Genomic DNA, 19,335 nt, shown 5'->3' with positions numbered 1-19,335 from the left:
CCCAGGAGCCCAAGACCAGCAGCAAATAGATGGAAGCCAGGCGGGTGGCGGGGAATGGGGCTATGGCCAGTGGAGGCCTTGGGACAGGCATGGGGCAGTAGGTTCCTCAAAAGCAAAACCACTTGAAACACATCGTGTGGGACAGCTGAGGCCCCTGTGGCCAGCCCCCAACAGCTCAGGAGGTTTGTGTTGTGGAAAGCCCCAGCCAGCAAGGGCAGCTGCTGAGTGGAGATGCCCAGAGAGGCCTCTCCTGCCACACCCCTGCACAGAGCCCAGGATGGCTGAGGGCAAGGAGCTTAGTGGCCAAGGGACAAGGAGGCGCCTCTGGGGAGACAGCACTCCAAGGCCCCCCTGTGCTCTGGGACCCAGCCTCCCCATCTTGGCTCTATTCCCCTCCTCTCCCGTCTGCAGCTCTGGCCTTTCCCCCAGTGAAGGCAGGGCTGGGAGGCTCGACTGCCCCGAGGAGCTGCCAACAAGCTGCAGAAGGCAGGGGCTTGGCAGGCACACAGTGTCGCCTCTGTGGGAGCAGCGGGGCTAATTATCCTCAGCTGGCGGCAGCAGCGGCTGGGAGTTTCCCGGCTTGCTTGCCTCGCCTCCTTCTGTGTGGTAAACACTGCAGGGAGGTGTGGGGACAGAGGGCGGGAGGTGTGGGCAGGAGCCCAAGTCAGGCCTTGAAGGGGAGCCAGGTGGGCCAGCCCAGCCAATGCTGGCTCCAGCTGGGAACCTGACTTAGAATCCCCGGATGTGGGGCCAGCTCGGAGCCCCCAGGGTCCAGGGGCCTAGGGAGGGAGTCTAAGTTTTGCCCAGCTGGGACATGGTAGAACGAAAAGGGGATGGAATGCTTGGGGAAGGCCCAGAGAAGGGGTCTGGTGGAGAATGTACTGTGTCTGCCTTTCCTTTTCCTACAAATCTTGGGGACTTTCCTAGGGTCAGGGCTACTGTGCACAAGCGTGCAGGTGTGGGCTGAGGCATGGGTGGGGGCTAACCCAGATGGTGCTGGGTTGTGTCCATCTGATTGCTGGGTCACCCTTTTCCACATCAACTGAGGCCCTATGTGGACTGGTATCTGGTGCTCACCAGGCCAGGGTCAGAAAGGAGCTGTTTATGAGAGATTAGTCCTGTGTACACTGGGGATAGCTGCTAGCTTTGTGAGCCCTTCCCCAGAGGAGGGGTGCCACTTTCAGGCCAGCACATCTGACCTGGTACATCAGTGCTTCAGGCTCCTGGGGGAGCTCTCAGCCCAGGAGGTGACCCGAGGTCTGCAGAGTAGCCTGAGGCTCCTGACTGACAAAGACCAGACCCCTTCCTTCCTCCCCAGACTCTCTGCTTCCACATCCTCCCCTAGGTCCTAACTTTTGCCACTGTGGCAGAGTCACCCCTGAACCAAATTTCATCACCAGTGGCTTGAGTCATGCAGGAGCAGAATGAGGAGTGACCCCATGGAAGCGGAGGCCAGGAATCAGCGTGGTACTTGCATTTGATCTGAAAAACATAGACCACAAGACTAAATTACCTGTCAAGTGAGTACCTTGGGGCAGGACCAACGATTTAGCTTCATATCTATTACATCATTCACAGGAATGTTCAGATTTGCAAAAACGAATCTCAAAGCCCTATTCACTCGATCAGGAAACATTAATCGAACACCTCCTGGGTCTCCCTCAGCATTGTTTCTGAAGACTCAGTAAGGAAGCAGTTGCACATTGGCACTCACATTCTAGTGGGTAAGATAGCCCCCCCAAAAGCAAGAACATAACGAACAAAATAATTGCAAATTGCAACAAGCACTAGGGAACAAACAGCACGCTAACACAGAGAGCGACAGGCCTCCATGAGTGTTGAAAGTGTAACGGAGCTGGTCTTGCTTCACTTCTGAAAGACCATAGAAAACCCACCCAAATCACTGTCCAGGGAAAACAAACCCTGAAGGACCATCAGACCACAGAGCCAGGGACGCCTGGGTGGCTCAGTGGTTGAGCATCTGCCTTTGGCTCAGGGCATGATCCCGGAGTCCCAGGATCAAGCCCCACTTTGGGCCCCCTGCATGGAGCCTGCTTCTTCCTCTGCCTGTCTCTGCCTCTCTGTGTGTCTCTCATGAATAAATAAATAAAATCTTAAAAAAAAAAAAAAAAAAAGACCACAGAGCCAAGCTGGAAGAACCGACTTCCCTGAACACCTAGTCCACCCTGCAGCCGTTCACAGAGGAGAGGCCTGCAGGGAGCCTGTGCGTGCTGACAGGAGGGCTCACAGACAGGAGGGACGTGACCACAGACGTGAGAGATGTGCCGCCCCGAAGGCACCACGGGAGAGGGAGGGATGGGGCTCTGTCACGGTGGTGGGAAGGATTCATAGAAAAGGTGGGGGAGATGAGGTGGGTTTTGAAAGATGAATTCAAATTTGCAGGCTGGTGTGGGAGATGCAGAGGAGGGAAGGGGAGGAGGTGGGTGCAGTGGAGTGCAGTGGGCACCCCCCGGGGGGTCAGATAGCACCCAGGGAAAGGACGCATCCCCAGGCCTCTATGGTACCTCCCCCTCCTGCCGCCTCAGCAGCGGCTCCCATGGGGTTTTCCCAGGCTGTCAGCCTGGCCAGAGTCCCATAGGGCAAAGTCCGGGAGGGGTGAAATGGGGGGGGACCCTAGGGAGGGGCCTCTCTGGGAGGCCCCAGCCCCCGCCCCCCCCTCCCTACCCCGCCCCTCAGGACAGGCTGCTTCTCCTCAGGCCTGGCCACTCATTCCTCTGCAGAGAGCACCAGGATATGGAGAAATGCTGCCTTTACTGAGTTCCTGACTGTTAACACAAATTGAGGGAGGAAGGAGCTGGTGAGGGAAGAGGAAACAGGCTTCATTTAGAGGCACTACAGGCCTGTGTCTGGCCTGAGGATGCAGGGCAGTGGTTCTCCAACCTGAGGGTACAAAATTAGCCTGGGGGGCAGAGGGTCCTGTTGGCATGAAGACTCCCATCCTTCTTCCTCTCCTTTGAGATCAGAATGTCTAGGAGGGTACCCATGAACATGCAATTTGAAGAAGTATCCAGGCAATTCTGATGCAGGCAGCCAGTGGGTCCGGAGCCCTGGAAACTGGGTCTATATGGCACAGAAGCCACCAGGAAGGCTGGGAATCAGTGGCTCACTATGGGGCGTGGCAGCTCCAGAGACCCCAGGACGTTTCCTTTGGTCTGTTCCAGTCCCTCCACCCCATTCCACCACTAGGTCTCAGAAGGGGGTCTTCTCACTGGCATTCCCACCTGCTCCATCTGTGCGCCACCAAAGCCACACTAGAGGCTCCAGGGCCTCCTCCCCCATATTTTCAATAATGTCTTTCCCACCAGAAAAACAGCTTGGACAAAGCAAACGTGAGGATTTGTGGTGGCCCCGGTCTGGGACTCCAAACCTGAGATGCATTTTGCCTTCACTAAGTCCTCAGCTCACAGTCCAGCACTCACAGTGGATGGTGATGTTGTCCACAAGATAAATAGTCCACAAGAAAGGCTTGAAACCACCAAGCAACAAAGAGCTCACAGCTGCTAAGAACCCAGAGGCATCAAGGCATTACTTCGCTGCCCAACCCCACGCTGGTAGGTTACAGACGCCGCAGGCAGGGGTGAGCATCCTGGCTGGTGGGAAGGTCAGAGGGGATGAGGAGACCCCAGGAGGACCTCAGGCAGGTCAAGGATGTTGCTCTCAACTTGCCACCCTGTCCAGGGGCAGAGGCTGAGGAGGCAGAGGCATGTGGTGCTTGCTGGGGAGCAGATGGGCCTCATTGCATAAACTTTAGGGCCTCAATTAAGATTCTTAGTCACCTGCAACTCATTGTTTTCTAAGTCCTGAACTGCAACCCTGGGAGGGGGGCAGTGCCTGGACTGGGGAGCTGCCCTGAAGGCCCTTGCTGGGAGGCCGGGAAGAATGAGGTCTATGTTAGGACTTACCAAACTGTATCAGTGTTTCAGTATCCTTTGTGGGAGGCAGAGCTTTTGTCCTAATAATTCTCTCCCCTTCCCAGCCCCAGTCCTGGCCTGTGGCTTTTCATCCCATTAGAGCTGCCAAGTAGGGGATTGAGAGGGGCTGCCCTGCCCAAATAGGAGATAGGCCCACAGGCTCAGCCCCAGAATCCCAAAGTCCTCCCTGGCTTCTGCCTGGTGAGATCCAGATCGCTGTCCACAGTGAATAATAGAGCTGCCGACTACCATCCAACAAGAGCAAATTCCACTTTGCAATCACAAGGCAAGCTTTTTTTTTTTTTTAATTTTAATTTATTTATGAGAGGTACAGAGAGAGGCAGAGGGAGAAGCAGACTCCACACAGGGAGCCCGACGTAGGACTCGATCCCGGGTCTCCAGGATCAGGCCCTGGGCTGAAGGCGGCGCTAAACCGCTGAGCCACCGAGGCTGCCGGCAAGCTTACTTTGACTTGCTTCTTACTAGGTCTTCTACCTCATTTAGTCTACATCCTAATTTGAAGGGCTCAGAGTGAAAATGGGAAAGCTTTTCCTGCCTTATTCTTCACTGTTTGCTTGCTCCCACCTGGCAATCCCAGGCCATTCCAGAAAGCCGAGCCAATTCATACCCATGTCTTCTATGGGCCTCGGGGGAGGTTCAGGGCTCCCTTTTGCAGGTGCCTGGTGCTGTGAGACTTGAAGTTGGGAGCTGAGTGAGAACAGGATGAACTGTGCTGGTTTTCACAAGACAAGGCTGGGACGCCTGGGAGGCTCAGTGGTTGAGTGTCACCTGCAACCAGTTGGCTCAGGGCGTGATCTCAGAGTCCTGGAACCAAGTCCCGCATCGGGTTACCCACAGGGCTCCTGCTTCTCCCTCTGCCTGTGTCTCTGTCTCTCTCTGTGTCTCTCATAAATAAATAAATAAATAAACAAATAAATAAATAAATATTAAAAACAAAACAAGATAAGGCTGCATGTTCTGAGCAGCAGCTCCCTGTGTAACCAGGAAAGACTCCATGGCCTTTGAATTCTAAACAGACCTGGCTTTGAATCATCGCCTACTACCTCTGTGACCCTGAGCAAGTCACAAATCGTTGTGAGCCTCAGAATCCCATCTGTCAAATAGGCATGATCACATCTACCTCGTAGGATTGGTCTCGAGACCGTCAGTCAGTGGAGTTAGTGTTCACTCTAAGCGCTCATCTAAGAGCCCAGTTCTCAGGAATTAGTCAGTGGGTGTTCCTGCCACCTTGCCTTAATTAGGAGTGAGTGCCCCTAGGACTCCATTCCTCTCCTGAGCACTCATGACCTGATCTTGAGAGGTGGCAGCAGCAAGAGCAGAAGAGTTGGCCTCTTTGACTGTGCAGCCCACACAAGGGCCTGGCCCTGGCCCGCAGACAGCCATACAGCCAGCCCTCCTGTGTGTCCCTGCATTAGTTACTACCTGTCTGCACACAGGTCTTTACTTTCTGCTCTGGATGGGGCGAGTTTAAATTAAACAGAGATAAAGGCTAAACATGAACACAAACTTAATGCAAACCATGTTTCTATATTAAACAGAAATGACCTCAGAACATCTGAGGGTTTTGTGTGGCCCTTCTCTGGTTCAGGCTGTGTCCCTTTAGCAGAGCCAAGCTTTGTCTGGCCCCCATGTGACCCTGCTGAGAGTTGCTGGCCCTGTGGGGGTGGCTCAGAGGGGAGAGACACAGGCCTGTCCCCTCCTCCTTTCCCAGGTCTCTTGGAGACAGACATTGCAGTTGCCTGAGCAATCCCGGGAACACATTTGCATTATTTTGTGGCAACAAGCAAATTTCCTGGAGGGGGTTTTTAGAAGAGCTGGGAGCCTTCCAGAGAGAAAGCTGAAGGAAACAGGAGAGCCAGAGGCCAGAGAGAAACAGGCCTGGGCAGAGGCAGAGGCTGCAGGCAGTCAGGGGGAAATGCAGCTTGGCCTGAGCACGGGGCTGAGGGATGGATGGCTGGGGCCCTGAACCCCTCCTCCACTCTTCTGAGCCACAGAGGGAGATGCCAGCCAGCTCCTGAGCAGGCCCAGGCGCTGCCTCTACCAGCCATGCTGACCTGTAGGAAAGCTGGCCCAACCCAGGCCTATGTCAGTAGCAGGTGATGATCTATCTGAAGAGGAGTCAGTCAGGCTGTAGGATGGAAAATCCCCACAGTGCTCCTGCACAGGAGGTGGCAGCCAGGGTGGGGACAGTGAGTGTCATGTCCACCCCCTCTCCCCCTGGCTCTCACTGCAAGGGGAAGGAGCCCAACCTTGGGGTGAGCAGGGTGGCCCCGGGTGCAGCAGCTGCTGAACAACTATAAGGGGAAGGGAAGAGAGACCTGGCCCTAGACCTTCCTCTTTGTTCCTGTGTCCTGGGAACTGGCCTGACTCTGGCCTTGTCGTTTGTGTGTGCCAGTGGGAAGGGGAGGCCATTAGGAAATGATAGAAGACACATCTTGTTTTCTGAATAGAAAGAAGGTCCAGCAATGGTCCAACATAGGCTGAGAATCTGAAAACAAAACAAAACAAAACGCCCAGGCCATATGGGTTTAAAAAAATGGATCGATCAGGATTCCACAAGCATATAAATCACTACTTAAGGTCAGATGCAGACACTCTAAGGTTCAGCCCATAGTGATAAATATCAGGCTTTTCTGGGCCTTGGGCCTTGAGGAAAAACAGCCACGGGACACCTGCTGTGTGGTGACACGTTCACGTAGTCTCTCATTCGGTGGTCCTTGGTAGTTAAGGGCCCCGTAAGCAGGAGGATATGCTTGATGCAGTACAGAGCCACATAGAAATGCTCCTGACCAGTGCGCTGTTTCCCCCAAGAAACCAGGCTAGAGCAGGCTATTCCAAGGCCCTGGGTGTGAGGGGTTTTCTGTCCAGTCCCCCAAGTGGGCGCCTCGTGTCCTCTGTACTCCAGGAAGATGAGAAGGATCTAGGTGACAGGGGGTGTGTCCCCACTGTGGGGAGGCTACTTGAGACCCAGCCAAGGGAAGAAGGAAGGAAGCCATGCAAGATAGGACTTCCCCACCTCAAGGTCTACAATCTGGCTCCAATCACCTGATAAGCAAGTTGGTTTGTTGGCTAACCTGTAGTTTTCTATAGGTGATAAAGCCCCTAGGAGGTTGCAAAATCCCTCCCACACATGCAGGCTTCAAGAGGCCATGCTTTTTCCACAAGGATATGAAGAGAAGTGGAAGCACCCTGGTTCTATAGGGGCTGGCTCGCATCAGGAGCCCCTAGCATGGCCCAAAGCTACAGGGAGAAGTTGGTAGCATAGGAGGATTTCTGTTTTCCCTTCCCCCTCTTCTGGCCTCCTAGGGCTCCTTCATCTCTGCCTCTCCCTCCCTAACTGGCCTTGACTCACACACTCCCTGGGTGAGGCACCTGCCCTCTGGCCTCCCTCCATGTGTTTTGCTGTCATCCTCAGGCTACCTGGGGTGAGGAGCCCCTGGGAAGGCAGGCTCTGGGTACAGGCCAAGGTCTCTACAGCTTTTGTGCTGGGGTTCAGCTAAACCAGGACCATCAGGGTTCTGGAGGATTCTGCAGGCCTCAGAGGGGGTGGGTGGATGGGAGGAGATCCAAGCCCAGGTTCCCCTCAGAGGGAGGAGAGCTGCTTGCTTCCTGATGCCATCTTGTGTGCTCTTCCAGGACGAGAAGGCTCTAGCCTGGCCCCAAAGGCTAGGGACCCCCATGGGGAATATTTACAGCCGGTGGATGTCATAAGCAAGTGAGCAATGGAAGTCCCCCGGAAGGAACCTCTTCACCCAGAAAGAAGTGGGAAGTTGGCTCTCAGGCTGAACCATGAGCCTTTGCAAGTTACATAAGCCACACCCGCTGGGCTCTGGCTGAGGAGAGAGGCTTTTTAACTACGGGCTGGCTTCTGCCCTGCCCACCCCACTACTTGGGTGAAAACATTCCCAGGAAATCATGTTTTGGAAGGCCAGGATGCCTCAGAAACTTGAAAGCATTTAAGAGCCATTCTGGAAGAACTACACCATACTCTGTTGATTGATAGCACCTACTGTTCTTTTCAGCACTTTAAATGCATGATGTCGTTTATTCTCACAGGTCCCTTTTGAATGGATCCCATGATAACATCATTTTACCAAAGAGAAAATAGGCTGTAAGTTACTCAGCTGTGGGCCAAGAATTCAATGAACCTAATGAACCTGTCTGTTGGCAAGTTGAAGTCCCTGGCACTTGAATCCAACAGAGAGAAGCCCTCTCCCCCCAGCTCTCTAGTCTGCCTCTGTCACCTGGGTCCTTGTCTTGGTTCCCAGTCTGAAATGGAGCAAATGCAGAGCTGGGACTTCCACGCTGGGTGTGTAGCCATCAGGCACTCCTGGCCACGGTGTTTTCAGTGGAATCCTCCCCACACCCAGTTTTGCTTTGCTGTCTGGTGTCGGGTTCAGGTGACCCCCTCCATGGAAAGCACCCCCTTTTAAGGCCGTCAGCTCCCCCTACTTTGTGTAAGGGAGGCCTGGGACTGGGGTTTTTCAGAAATGTGAAATCAGCCTTGAGCACCTGCACCCCTTCCTGCTTTAGAAGAAAACTGCACAATGCTCTGTTTTACAATGATGTTTTGTTTTTTGAGAACACAGAGAAAAAGAAAAGAAAAAAAAAAGAAAAACCCAGAAGGGATCTCCACGTAGTTTGTGGCAAGAAAGGAGCACACTAAGCTTATGACAAATGAGAGTTTTCAGATGCATCTTCTCACCCATCATGGGCAAGTTGCTGCTGGTCCTGGGGGGTAGGGTGGGGGGGGGTGGCCTCAACAAAGCCCATCTGGAAGGGGGCCCAGAGGCTGGCTTGGCACAAGATGCCTTCGTGCCCGATCTGCCTCTGTGAATGGGCAAACCCGTACCCTGCTGGATGGAGACAGGATGTGAAGCTGCCACAAATATCTCAGCCAGAGCTCCCTTGCAGGAGCAGCCCTGTGAGAGAAGCAAGGGCCCATACCCTTGGCCCCTGGAGAGAGAGTTAGCCCAGGTTGCCTTGTTCATCTCTGTGTCCCCAGGCCTGAAAGCTGGGTCTGCCTTGTAGAAGGGGTCAAAAATATTTGCTGATAAATAAGAACTAAGACAACTTTTCCTGCATTGCCAGGAGACGGTGCAATGTCACGAGCCCTGTGCAGCGGTTCTCCCCGAGGCCTCCTGGAGCATGGTTCTCAGGTGCTGGACGCAGAGGCACAGAAAAGCTGGCAGGCTGCTCTCAGTCACTCTGCAAGTCTCTACAGCCCTTCTAGTAGCATCAGTGAGCTACTTTTTTTGGAGGGGGTAATTTTGATTTTGTCCCATTGTGTCCATCCAAAACACATGGTGGTTAGAGCTTAACCACCATCACCTAAGAAACGCCAGCATGGCCTTCCATACAGAAGCTTTTCTGCCTTCCCTCTTGGTGAGAATTTACATAAGTTCCCAGAAACCTGTGTCCACCGGACCCCTGGAGATAGCCCAGGCAGGATGGCTCTGGTTACACCGACCCAGGCAAACACAGCTCTGATAGTGGTTATCAGCTGGAGAGCTATGGCCAGTTGATAACCAAGGCTCTGCTCTATCCCTGGAAAACCCCAGCCAGGCGGGCACCCTGCGGCTGTTAGCCGGGGCTCCCCCCAATTCATCCCTACTCTGCCCAGGGAAACCAGCTCTTTCCTGTTCTTCTTCTGCTTCTCCTTTTCATCTTCATTCCAGTCTCGAGTGGAGGCTTAATCTCTGTAGCTCTGGGTAAAACTTACGTGATCGGGTTCCTTCTGAGGTTTGCAGATCAAGCAGGCCAGATGCTGCTTTCTGTGTGGAAGCCATTGAACGCAGACAGTCTTCTGGTGGTAGCTTCTCCAGAGGGGCATCCAGAGCATCAGCAGAGCTTCTGCAGCAACAAGGAACAAGGACACATTCTCTCCTCCTAAATGGGTATTTCCATGTATTCCCTTCATATCCCTGTGGATCTGGAGCCCTTGCCAGTGGAGCCCCAGGATGTGGTTGCTGCAAGCTGGGCAGCCGAAAAGGGTTCATTATTGTTAGACATTTGCATTTTTTGTCCCCTTGACTGGCTTTAGGACCCAAGGATGAGGTCAGCAAAGGCACAAATGACATGAACCTAAGGCACAGCGGAACTTTCTGGACACCCTCTTGACTCCTCAGCACACTCGTAAGTGGCCCACTGACCAAAAAAAAAAAAAAAAAAAAAAGGTAGAGGGGAGATGAGCCCCAAATACACTTGCCCACAATCATGCCACCTACAATATATAGATGTACCACAGTAATGCAACAACCTACAGCTGCTGCTTGACTGGCGGCAGACACCGGGCCTATAGGGGAGCACCTCAAAATCCACATGTCCAGAGCAGAATCCTGGGAACCTCGGATTTGATTGACCAAGGTTGCGGGCCCAGCCTGTGTTCTTTGACAAAGTTCCCCTGGTGGTTCTGATGTGAAACCCTGGCTAAGAATGGCTAATTCAGACATTTCAGTTTAAAAATATTGCTGCTACCCTCATGAGATGTGGGCATAGAAAAGTGGTAATACAGAGAATTTGAAACCACACTGAGCTCAGCGATTTCCTTCTTGGTGGAGAGGTCAGTGGGCAAATTGTGCTTTTCGTTACCCAGGAGGCTCTTCTTTAGACAGAAGCCTGCACCAGCCCCCGATGCTTCATCTAAAGCTAAGGTGAGGCACATTCGGAGGGCTGGAGGTGAGGTCAGATGGATAACATGTGAGCAGGGTGAGACTGTGCACCAGGGAACTTGGGAGGTTGCTTTCCCCCATGTGTGCTGTGTGCAGCAGTGATGACTTTGCCCAGGAAAGATAAACATACTTCACGCATGCTCAGGGTTTGCGCCACCTGGGCTGGACTGTGTCTGTGGCCCTGAACTGAGGAAAGCAAGTGCACCACATAGAGTTTGAACAAGGGATCTTGACCAGCACATGACTAGCTGGGCAACACCCCTCTCCGGGTAATGATACGTATGCTGTGCAAATGCTTCAAAAATGGGTAAGACTACACATGTACCTTCACTTTGGGTATTTTATTGGGAAGATTTGGGCCTATTTATTCATTAAAAAACTGAAAACTGTAATGAGGTTAAAAAAAAAATCCATGCTTTCCAGGATAGGTTTTTAAAATTCAGAGCTTGGGCACCTGGGTGGCTCAGTGGTTGAATGTCTGCCTTCAGCTCAGGTCGTGATCCTGGGGTCCTGGGATCGAGTTCTGCATCAGGCTCCCCACAGGGAGTCTGTTTCTCTCTCTGTGTCTCTCATGAGTAAATAAATAAAATCTTAAAAAAGAATTCAGAACTTAATTTTTTTCTGGTTCCATAAGTAATACATAATTCATCCAAAAAATTTGGAAAATACATTGAAATATAAGAAATGAGAAAAATTATTTATATCCAGTATGAACATTTTGGATCATTTCTTGAAATTTTCCGCATGCATTTTAAAAAAATTTTTATTTATTTATGATAGTCACATCAGAGAGAGAGAGAGACAGGCAGAGACACAGGCAGAGGGAGAAGCAGGTTCCATGCACCAGGAGCCCAACGTGGGATTCGATTCCAGGTCTCCAGGATCGCGCCCTGGGCCAAAGGCAGGCGCTAAACCGCTGCGCCACCCAGGGATCCCACCCCACGCATTTTTGAGAACAGTTTTAGACTTACAGAAAGAAGGAGTGGATTTTACTGAGAATTCCCGTATAATCCCCTTTCCACCTACACACATACCTGCTTTCCCTATTATGAATATCTTTGCATTAGTGTGGTAAATTTATTACAATTAATGAACTAATATTGATACATTATTACAAACTAAAGTCCATGGTTAATATAGAGATTCACCCTTTATGTTGCACAATTCTAGGGGTTTTGACAAATGCAGAATGTCATGCATCCGCCATTACCATATCAAACAACAGCTTGACCACCCTAAACCTGTGCTGCTCTAGTCATTGATCCCTACCCTCCTCCACTCTCTCACCCCCATTCCAAATTCCCAGTAACCACTGATCTTTTTACAGTCTCCATAGTTTTGCCTTTTCCAGAATGTCTTAGTCTTTCCAAATTGGCTTCTTTCACTTAGAATATGCATTTAAGGTTCCTCCATGTCTTTCCAAACTCCATAGCTCATTTCTTTTTAGAGCTGAATAATATTCCATTGTCTGGATGTACCACAGTTTATTTTCCATTCACTTATTGAAGGGCATCTTGCTTCCAGTTTTGGGCAATTATGAATGAAGCTGCTAAAAACATTCATGTGTAGCTTTTTGTGTGGGCATAAGCTGGATCTTACAGTAAGATGGCATTTACTTTTATAAGAAACTGCCAAACTGTCTTCCAAAGTCATTCTCACAGTTTCTGCTTCTCTGCATCCTCACCAGCATTTTGTATTGTCAATTTGTTTTAAACCATTCTAATAGATGTGTAGTGGTATCACATTGTTGTTTTAATTTGCAACTCCTGATGATAGAGGATATTGGACAACTTTTCATATGCTTATTTGCTATCTGTATATCTCTTCTTTGGTGAGGTGTCTATTAAGATCTTTTGCAGATTTTTAAACTGTTTTCTTATTGTTGAGTTGTTGCATTTTGTGTTTTTTTAGGGGGAGAGCAGAGGAGCATGGAGCATGATTTGGGGCTTGATCTCACAACCCTGAGATCATGACCTGAGCCAAAAACAAGAATCTGATGCTTAACTGGCTGAGCTACCCAGGTGCCCTTCTTCCTGTTGAGTTTTAAGAATTTAAGCCAATTAGCTTGGCTTTGCTAATGCCAAGCAGGGAGCCCAATATGAGACTCGATCCCAGGACCCCAGGACCATGACCTGAGCCAAAGGCAGACACTTAACTGACTGAGCCACACAGGCACCCCTGGATACCAGTTCTTTACCATCTATGAGTGGGCAAATATTTCCCCCAGTCTGTGGCTTGTCTTTTCATTCTCTGAAGTGTCTTCACAGAGCAGAAGTTTTCAATTGTAATGAAGTTTGGTTTATCAATGTTTTCTTCAGTGAATTATGCTTTTGGTGTCGTATCCAAAAGTTGTAACCCAAGATCACTTGTATTTTGTCTTATGTTATTATCTAAAAGTTTTATATTTTGATGTTTCACATCAAGTCTATGATCTATTTGGATTTACTTTTTGTGATAGGTGAAGATCTGTGTCTAGATTCATGTTTTGCATGTGAATGTCCAGTTATTACAGCACCATTTACCAAAAAACCTATTTTTTCTCCATCAAATTGCTTTTCCTTTTCTCAAAGATCAGTTGATTATATGTATGGGAGTCCATTTCTGGGATTTCCATTCTGTTCTATTAATCAGTATATCCATTCTTTCACCAATACCATACTGTCTTCACTACTTTAGGTAGTTAAGTCTTGAAGTCAGATAGTATCAGTCCTTTGACTTTGTTCTTCTTTGGTATTGTTGGCTATTCTGGGTCTTTTGCCCTTCCATATAAGCTTTAGAATTAGTGTCAATATCCATAAAATTACTTGCTGGGGTTTTGATTGGAATTATGTGCAATCTATAGATTAAGTTGGGAAGAATTGACATTTTGACAATATTGACTCTTCCTTTCCATTTATTTAAATCTTCCCAGAGTTTTATAGTTATGGCTCTAGAACACATTTTGTTAGATTTCTGTCTAAGTATTTCATTTTTGAGGGTGTTAATGTAAATGGTACTGTTGTAGTGTTATGTGTGTGTGTGGTGTTTTAAGTAGGTTCCACGTCCAATGTGGAGTCCAACTCAGGATTTGAACTCAAACCCTGAGATTGAGGCCTGAGCTGAAATCATGAGTCAGACAGTTAACTAACAGAGTCATACAGGCACCCGTTGTGTTTTTAATTTCAAATTCCAATTGTTCATTGCTGGTGTATAGGAAGGCAACTGACTTTTGTATATTAAACCATATCTGCAACCTTCCTATAAACACATATTAATTCCAGAAGTTTTTTCTTCATTCATTGTTTATATTGCTGAGGTCACAGATTTTGTAAACAATCTTATATCCTGTTTTTTTCCCTCAGCTATGTCATAAGCATTTTTCAGTGTCATTTAAAATTTTTAAAACACTTTTAATGGCAGCAAAACATTTTAGGAGCTATGATTAGCTAATACATTAGTTAACACATTAAAATACAGAAGAGGGATCCCTGGGTGGCACAGCGGTTTGGCGCCTGCCTTTGGCCCGGGGCGCGATCCTGGAGACCCGGGATCGAATCCCATGTCGGGCTCCCTGCATGGAGCCTGCTTCTCCCTCTGCCTGTGTCTCTGCCTCTCTGCCTCTCTGTCTCTCTCTGTGTGGCTATCATGAATAAATAAATAAAATCTTTAAAAAAAATAAAAATAAAATAAAATAAAATACAGAAGAGTATAAAGACAAAAATGAAATGTGCTCATAATTCTACCATAAATAACCAGGTTAATTTCCACCAGAAATAACTACAGTTCACATTCTATTGTTTTCTTTCTACTATTTTTTTCTGCCAGTGGTTCTCTTTTCTTGGGCAATAGCTTTCTTTGAATATCTGATGAAAGCTGTGGGTCTATCCCAGGAAATTAAGACATGCACTAAATTTTGCATAGTTTCAGAGTTCTAGAGGGCTCTATGGCCCATCCTAGAAATGTCCCACAAGAGGCTGGAACAGGGCCACACTTATGGCTGCCCTCGGGGAGGAGGTGTTGGATGGTTACATGTACATGTACCAAGTGTGCATCCCCTTCTGGCACCCTACCCCAACCTCCTTGCCTGCCTCCAGTGACGCCAGGGTGAGGGCTATCCTCCCGCTTCCTCCTACTCATCCTTTTCTTCTGGGGCAGCCTCCTCATCTATCCTGAGCTACAGGCTCTTTGACTACCAGGTTACCAGCACAGGTGCAGCTCATTGACCTCCTGTTGTAGGTGAGCAGGGACCTTGTCCCTGATTCAGGCCCTGCAATTAACAACAAAAAGGCTGGGACATTTATCAACCAGCTTCAGTTGGCATGATTTATGCCACACTTTCGGATTGTGTTAGGCCTGCACAGGCTGAGCAGGCTTTCCTGACTTTGCAGAAGGCCTAAGGCTTCAGAGAAGCTCCTGAGACAGAGGGAGAAGCAGTGAGGGGGGGTATTGTTGGCAGGAGTCATAACACTCCTTCTTGTTTTGGGTACAAGAAGTGTCTGCTGCAGGGATCACATTGGATAGTTTGTGTCCTGTTTCTTACATAATATTACTTTGTAAATGTTTTCCATATCATTACTCTTCAAGACAGGGATTTTAATGGCTGCACAATATTCCACAATACTAGATGCAATGTAATTTATTGCTGTAACATAATTCTGCATCTCTAAAAAGGCCCCAGGATAAATTCTTACAAGTATATATTTTTTTTGTTCTTGATGCATATTCGAAGTAGCCCTCCAGAAAGATTCAATGTTTAATCCTTCCATCAGCAGAATGAGTAACAAACTTTTAACATACTATCATCATTCCTTCATGCAACAAAAAGTTTTTGAGTACTTGAAATGTACCAAGTACATTATGTATTATAGTGAATGTAGACGGTTTACTAATTTGATAGAAAATATGGTTATCTTTTGCATTTTAAAATTTAACCATTTTTTTTAGTCTATTGACTAGAACATTTTTATGACCTGTTGTTACTATTTTTATATTTTTCTTGGTATCTTACTATTTGAACTTTATGGTGGATGTTTTGTTGTTAGTAAAACTTTAAATTTGTATGTAGCAAAATATACAGATTTTTTTCCCTTCGTGATTTTATCTATTATTTCTGCTTAGAAAGTATTTTACCATCTGGAGATCCTTTTTAACCTACACTTTTTCCTTCTTTTCTCTTTAAAAGATTAAAAAAAAATGATCTCTAGTCATCCATCTTGCCAGCTCAGTCATAGAATATGCAACTTTTGATCTTGGGGTCATGTATTCAAGCCCCATGCTGGGTGTAGTTGGCTAAATATATATATATATATTTTTTTTTTCCCTGTGTGTATGTAAATTCTCTAAATCACTCCGATTTTATTCTGATGTAAGATGAGGAACATTTTTTCCCCAATATAGTCATTCCTCATCTTCACACCCCCACTGTTTCCTCATCAGCGTGTGGTGCTAATTTTATCATATATTAGATTCTCATATATGCTAAAATCTGTTTCTAGGCAATTACAAGTTTCAGGAAACTTTCCTTTAGCATTTTGACTCAAATTACTTAAAACCTGTATGTTACTTTGGAAAAAGAATTGACTTCTTAATACCCAGTACTCCCATTCAGGAATAGGATGTCCCTCAGTCAAGTTTAGTTCCATCATATAGGTTCAGTATTCCCAATTAGAATTATTCCTAGGGATTTTAATTTTTTTGTTGCTGTTGTGACAACTATTTCTGAGAAAGCTATAGTCACAACAGCAGCAGCAACAAAAAAATAGAGAATATTCCCTCTGTTGATCTGCATATATTCTATTATATATATTATAGAGAGGGTATATAAAGAACATATATATATATATATTCTATTTTTGAAGCAGTTATTCTTGGCATAGAATATTTTTTAGAATTCTGAATCTAGCTACCTTACCATTGGTGAGGAGGGGAGAACTTGACAAAAGTGATTGTAGGTTTCATCTAATGCCCTGACAAACATGTCTTGGGTTCAGAGCTGTAGGTCTACTGTCATCAATGTTTTTGTGATCCTGGACAAATTAATTTACTGAGCTTAGTTTTTGCACTTGCAGTAGGGGACTATAATAGTATAGGTCTGTGATTCTTTATCCAGAAGCCTTGGGACATTCAATTTGGAGTTTATTGTTTGGGATTTTAGGAAGGTAATATGGTACTATATTACATAACTCTCCCACTGGAGTCTAGTAGTACCTTATAATTTAAACATATTAAAATTTCTACAGAGATATCTCTGCAGTGTGAGTATAAATGGCCTCACAATAGTTTGGGCCAAATTTTGAGCTAAATGAGTTTTAACAAGTTCCTAAATTTGTGGGCACACGAGAGGCCTCAACTCAGGGATATTATATGGAAGATAGGACCTGCTTCAATACAGGCTAATACTTCATTAGGCAATTCTCTTGCCTTCTTTTTGGGTGAACAGTCTAAATAGCAAATTATAATTCTATCTCCTTTCTGGTAACTTTTAATTCATTTGTGTTAGCTGAATTTTCTGAAATGTAAAATAAATGGGAAAAAAAAAGTCATTCTTGGATCACATCTGATTTCAGTGTAAGTGCCTAACCGTAATTCACCATTATATTGGCTGTTAAGGTTTTCTTGTTTTGGAAATGCATTAGCAGATCAGAACATATTAACTCTGCGCATTTCTTTTTAAGGGAGATCCTGAATATCCTTAATGTGGTAATTTGGTTGTGGCACAAATCTGAATCTTAGGTTTGCGATCTAATGAAGGAGATAAGTACCTCGTTTGTTGTTCCCTTATAACCTAAATGGTTCAAAGCTGCTTCTTCATTGAAAATGGGTACCAAGAGGGATCCCTGGGTGGCGCAGCGGTTTGGCGCCTGCCTTTGGCCCAGGGCGTGATCCTGGAGATGCGGGATCGAATCCCACGTCGGGCTACCGGTGCATGGAGCCTGCTTCTCCCTCTGCCTGTGTCTCTGCCTCTCTCTCTCTCACTGTGTGCCTATCATAAATAAATAAAAATTAAAAAAAAAAAAAAAAAGAAAATGGGTACCAAGAGAAAGTGGGTATCTATCCAAATAGCTTCACATTCATGAATGTCGCACCATATCCCTTTAAATATCAATATTCACCGGTGTTCATTTACTAGTTTCCAAAATGCCTTTTAACATATTTTAATTAGCATTTGTGCAAGATTTCTGCATTAACTCTTACCTATCCTAGACTGTGTTAAAACACACACACACAAAGGGGCACCTGGGTGGCTCAGTGGTTGAACATCTGCCTTTGGCTTGGTCATGATCCTGCGGTCTTGAGAGCCCTGCATACGGCCCTCTGCAGGAAGCCTGCTTCTCCCTCTGCCTATGTCTCTGTCTCTCCTGAATAAATAAAATCTTAAAAACACAACAAAACCACACACACACACACAAACAGTATTGGTGACCTAAGTCATACTTAAATTATTTCCATTTTTTCCAGTACTTTTAAGCATACTTAACCAATCTAACAAACTTACTTAGAACTATTTTATATTTGGGGCCCTTCGCTGACTCAGTCGGTAACAGCATGTGACTCTTGGGGTTGTGAGTTTGAGCTCCACGTTGGGTAGAGATTACTTAAAAATAAAATTCCTTGAACTATTCATCTAGATTTTGCATAATGTAAAAAGTTATTTTTCTAACAAATGAGGCAATTTTCATTTTTTCACTAGAAGGCATTTGTTTGCAGAAAAACCAAGTTATTTGGTAACCTGTCATCCATGATTCCAGAAGAGCTAAGTGTCAACGCTCCAAGGTATAGTTGTCTATTCAGGGGAGTAGGCCTGGAATCTACAGACTCCACTTTCAAAATGGCAGTAACTTTACAGAACCTAGTGGATATGGATGGGTAATCTGACCCACAGACGGATTGGAAGAACCTTGCTTCCCCTTTAAGACACTTTACTACAATTAATGACTCAGCTCTGAAGAGGATGTGGTTGGTGAAGTTTCCTGCTTTTCGTGGTCACAAGTTCACATGGCCTCCCTTTTTGTGGGGCTAGTGGCTATAGAAACAGGAGCAACTGGCTCCAGGGATTTCTATTAGACCACCAGCCACATTCACCTGTGTGAGGTGATAGCCCATCTCACCCAGAACAAATGATGACGTGAAATGTTATCAACCTTAGAAATCACAAGATTTTTGGATCATCTTACAATTAGTATTTCAGGTCACAAGAATCACCATGGGGATTAAAAAAAAAAAATTAATTCAGGGGCACCTGGCTGTTTCAGCTGGTTAAGTATCTCTAAGTTTTGGCTTAGGTCATAATCTCATGGGCCTTGAGATCAAGCCAACATGAGGCTCAGAGGAGGGGGTCTGCTTTAAGAGTCTTTCCCTCTACCCCTCCTCCCATGCACCCTTTAAAATAACAAAATCTTTTAAAAATATTTAAAAACCTTAATCCCATCCATTAATAATTATTCTGAATATAATTTACTCTCCTTTTCCCCTTAATATTGTTTATATTGGTATCTCTGTCATAGAACAATTCCTTAAAGTCAGCTTTAAGTAATTTTAAGGCAGCATAGAAAACACACATATTCTACTTTTATAGCCCTATTGTTTCTCAGAGAGAACTGCGATTTTTGTTCTTAAAAATACTGGATCTTACGTAGTAGAGATTAAATATGTATCTCAAAACCACTGAATAATAATGCCAATCTTTTCACTATAGTTAAAACCTCCGACAGAACTTGGGAATCTAGGTTCAG

At 46.6% G+C, this 19,335-nt stretch overlaps 1 long non-coding RNA gene across 1 annotated transcript; it reads left to right on the top strand.

Annotated features, from left to right (window-relative positions):
- Nucleotides 1-2,142: 2,142 nt before the first annotated feature.
- On the top strand, nucleotides 2,143-8,652 carry LOC140639825 (uncharacterized). Its single transcript, XR_012036473.1, has 3 exons — nucleotides 2,143-2,273; nucleotides 3,327-3,572; nucleotides 8,010-8,652. It is a non-coding gene; the product is annotated as an uncharacterized lncRNA (long non-coding RNA).
- Nucleotides 8,653-19,335: the final 10,683 nt, after the last annotated feature.

Source organism: Canis lupus, chromosome 9, assembly GCF_048164855.1.
Source record: "Canis lupus baileyi chromosome 9, mCanLup2.hap1, whole genome shotgun sequence".
Classification (NCBI taxonomy): Eukaryota; Metazoa; Chordata; class Mammalia; order Carnivora; family Canidae; genus Canis; species Canis lupus.
This window is presented reverse-complemented; position numbering and strand designations above follow the sequence as displayed.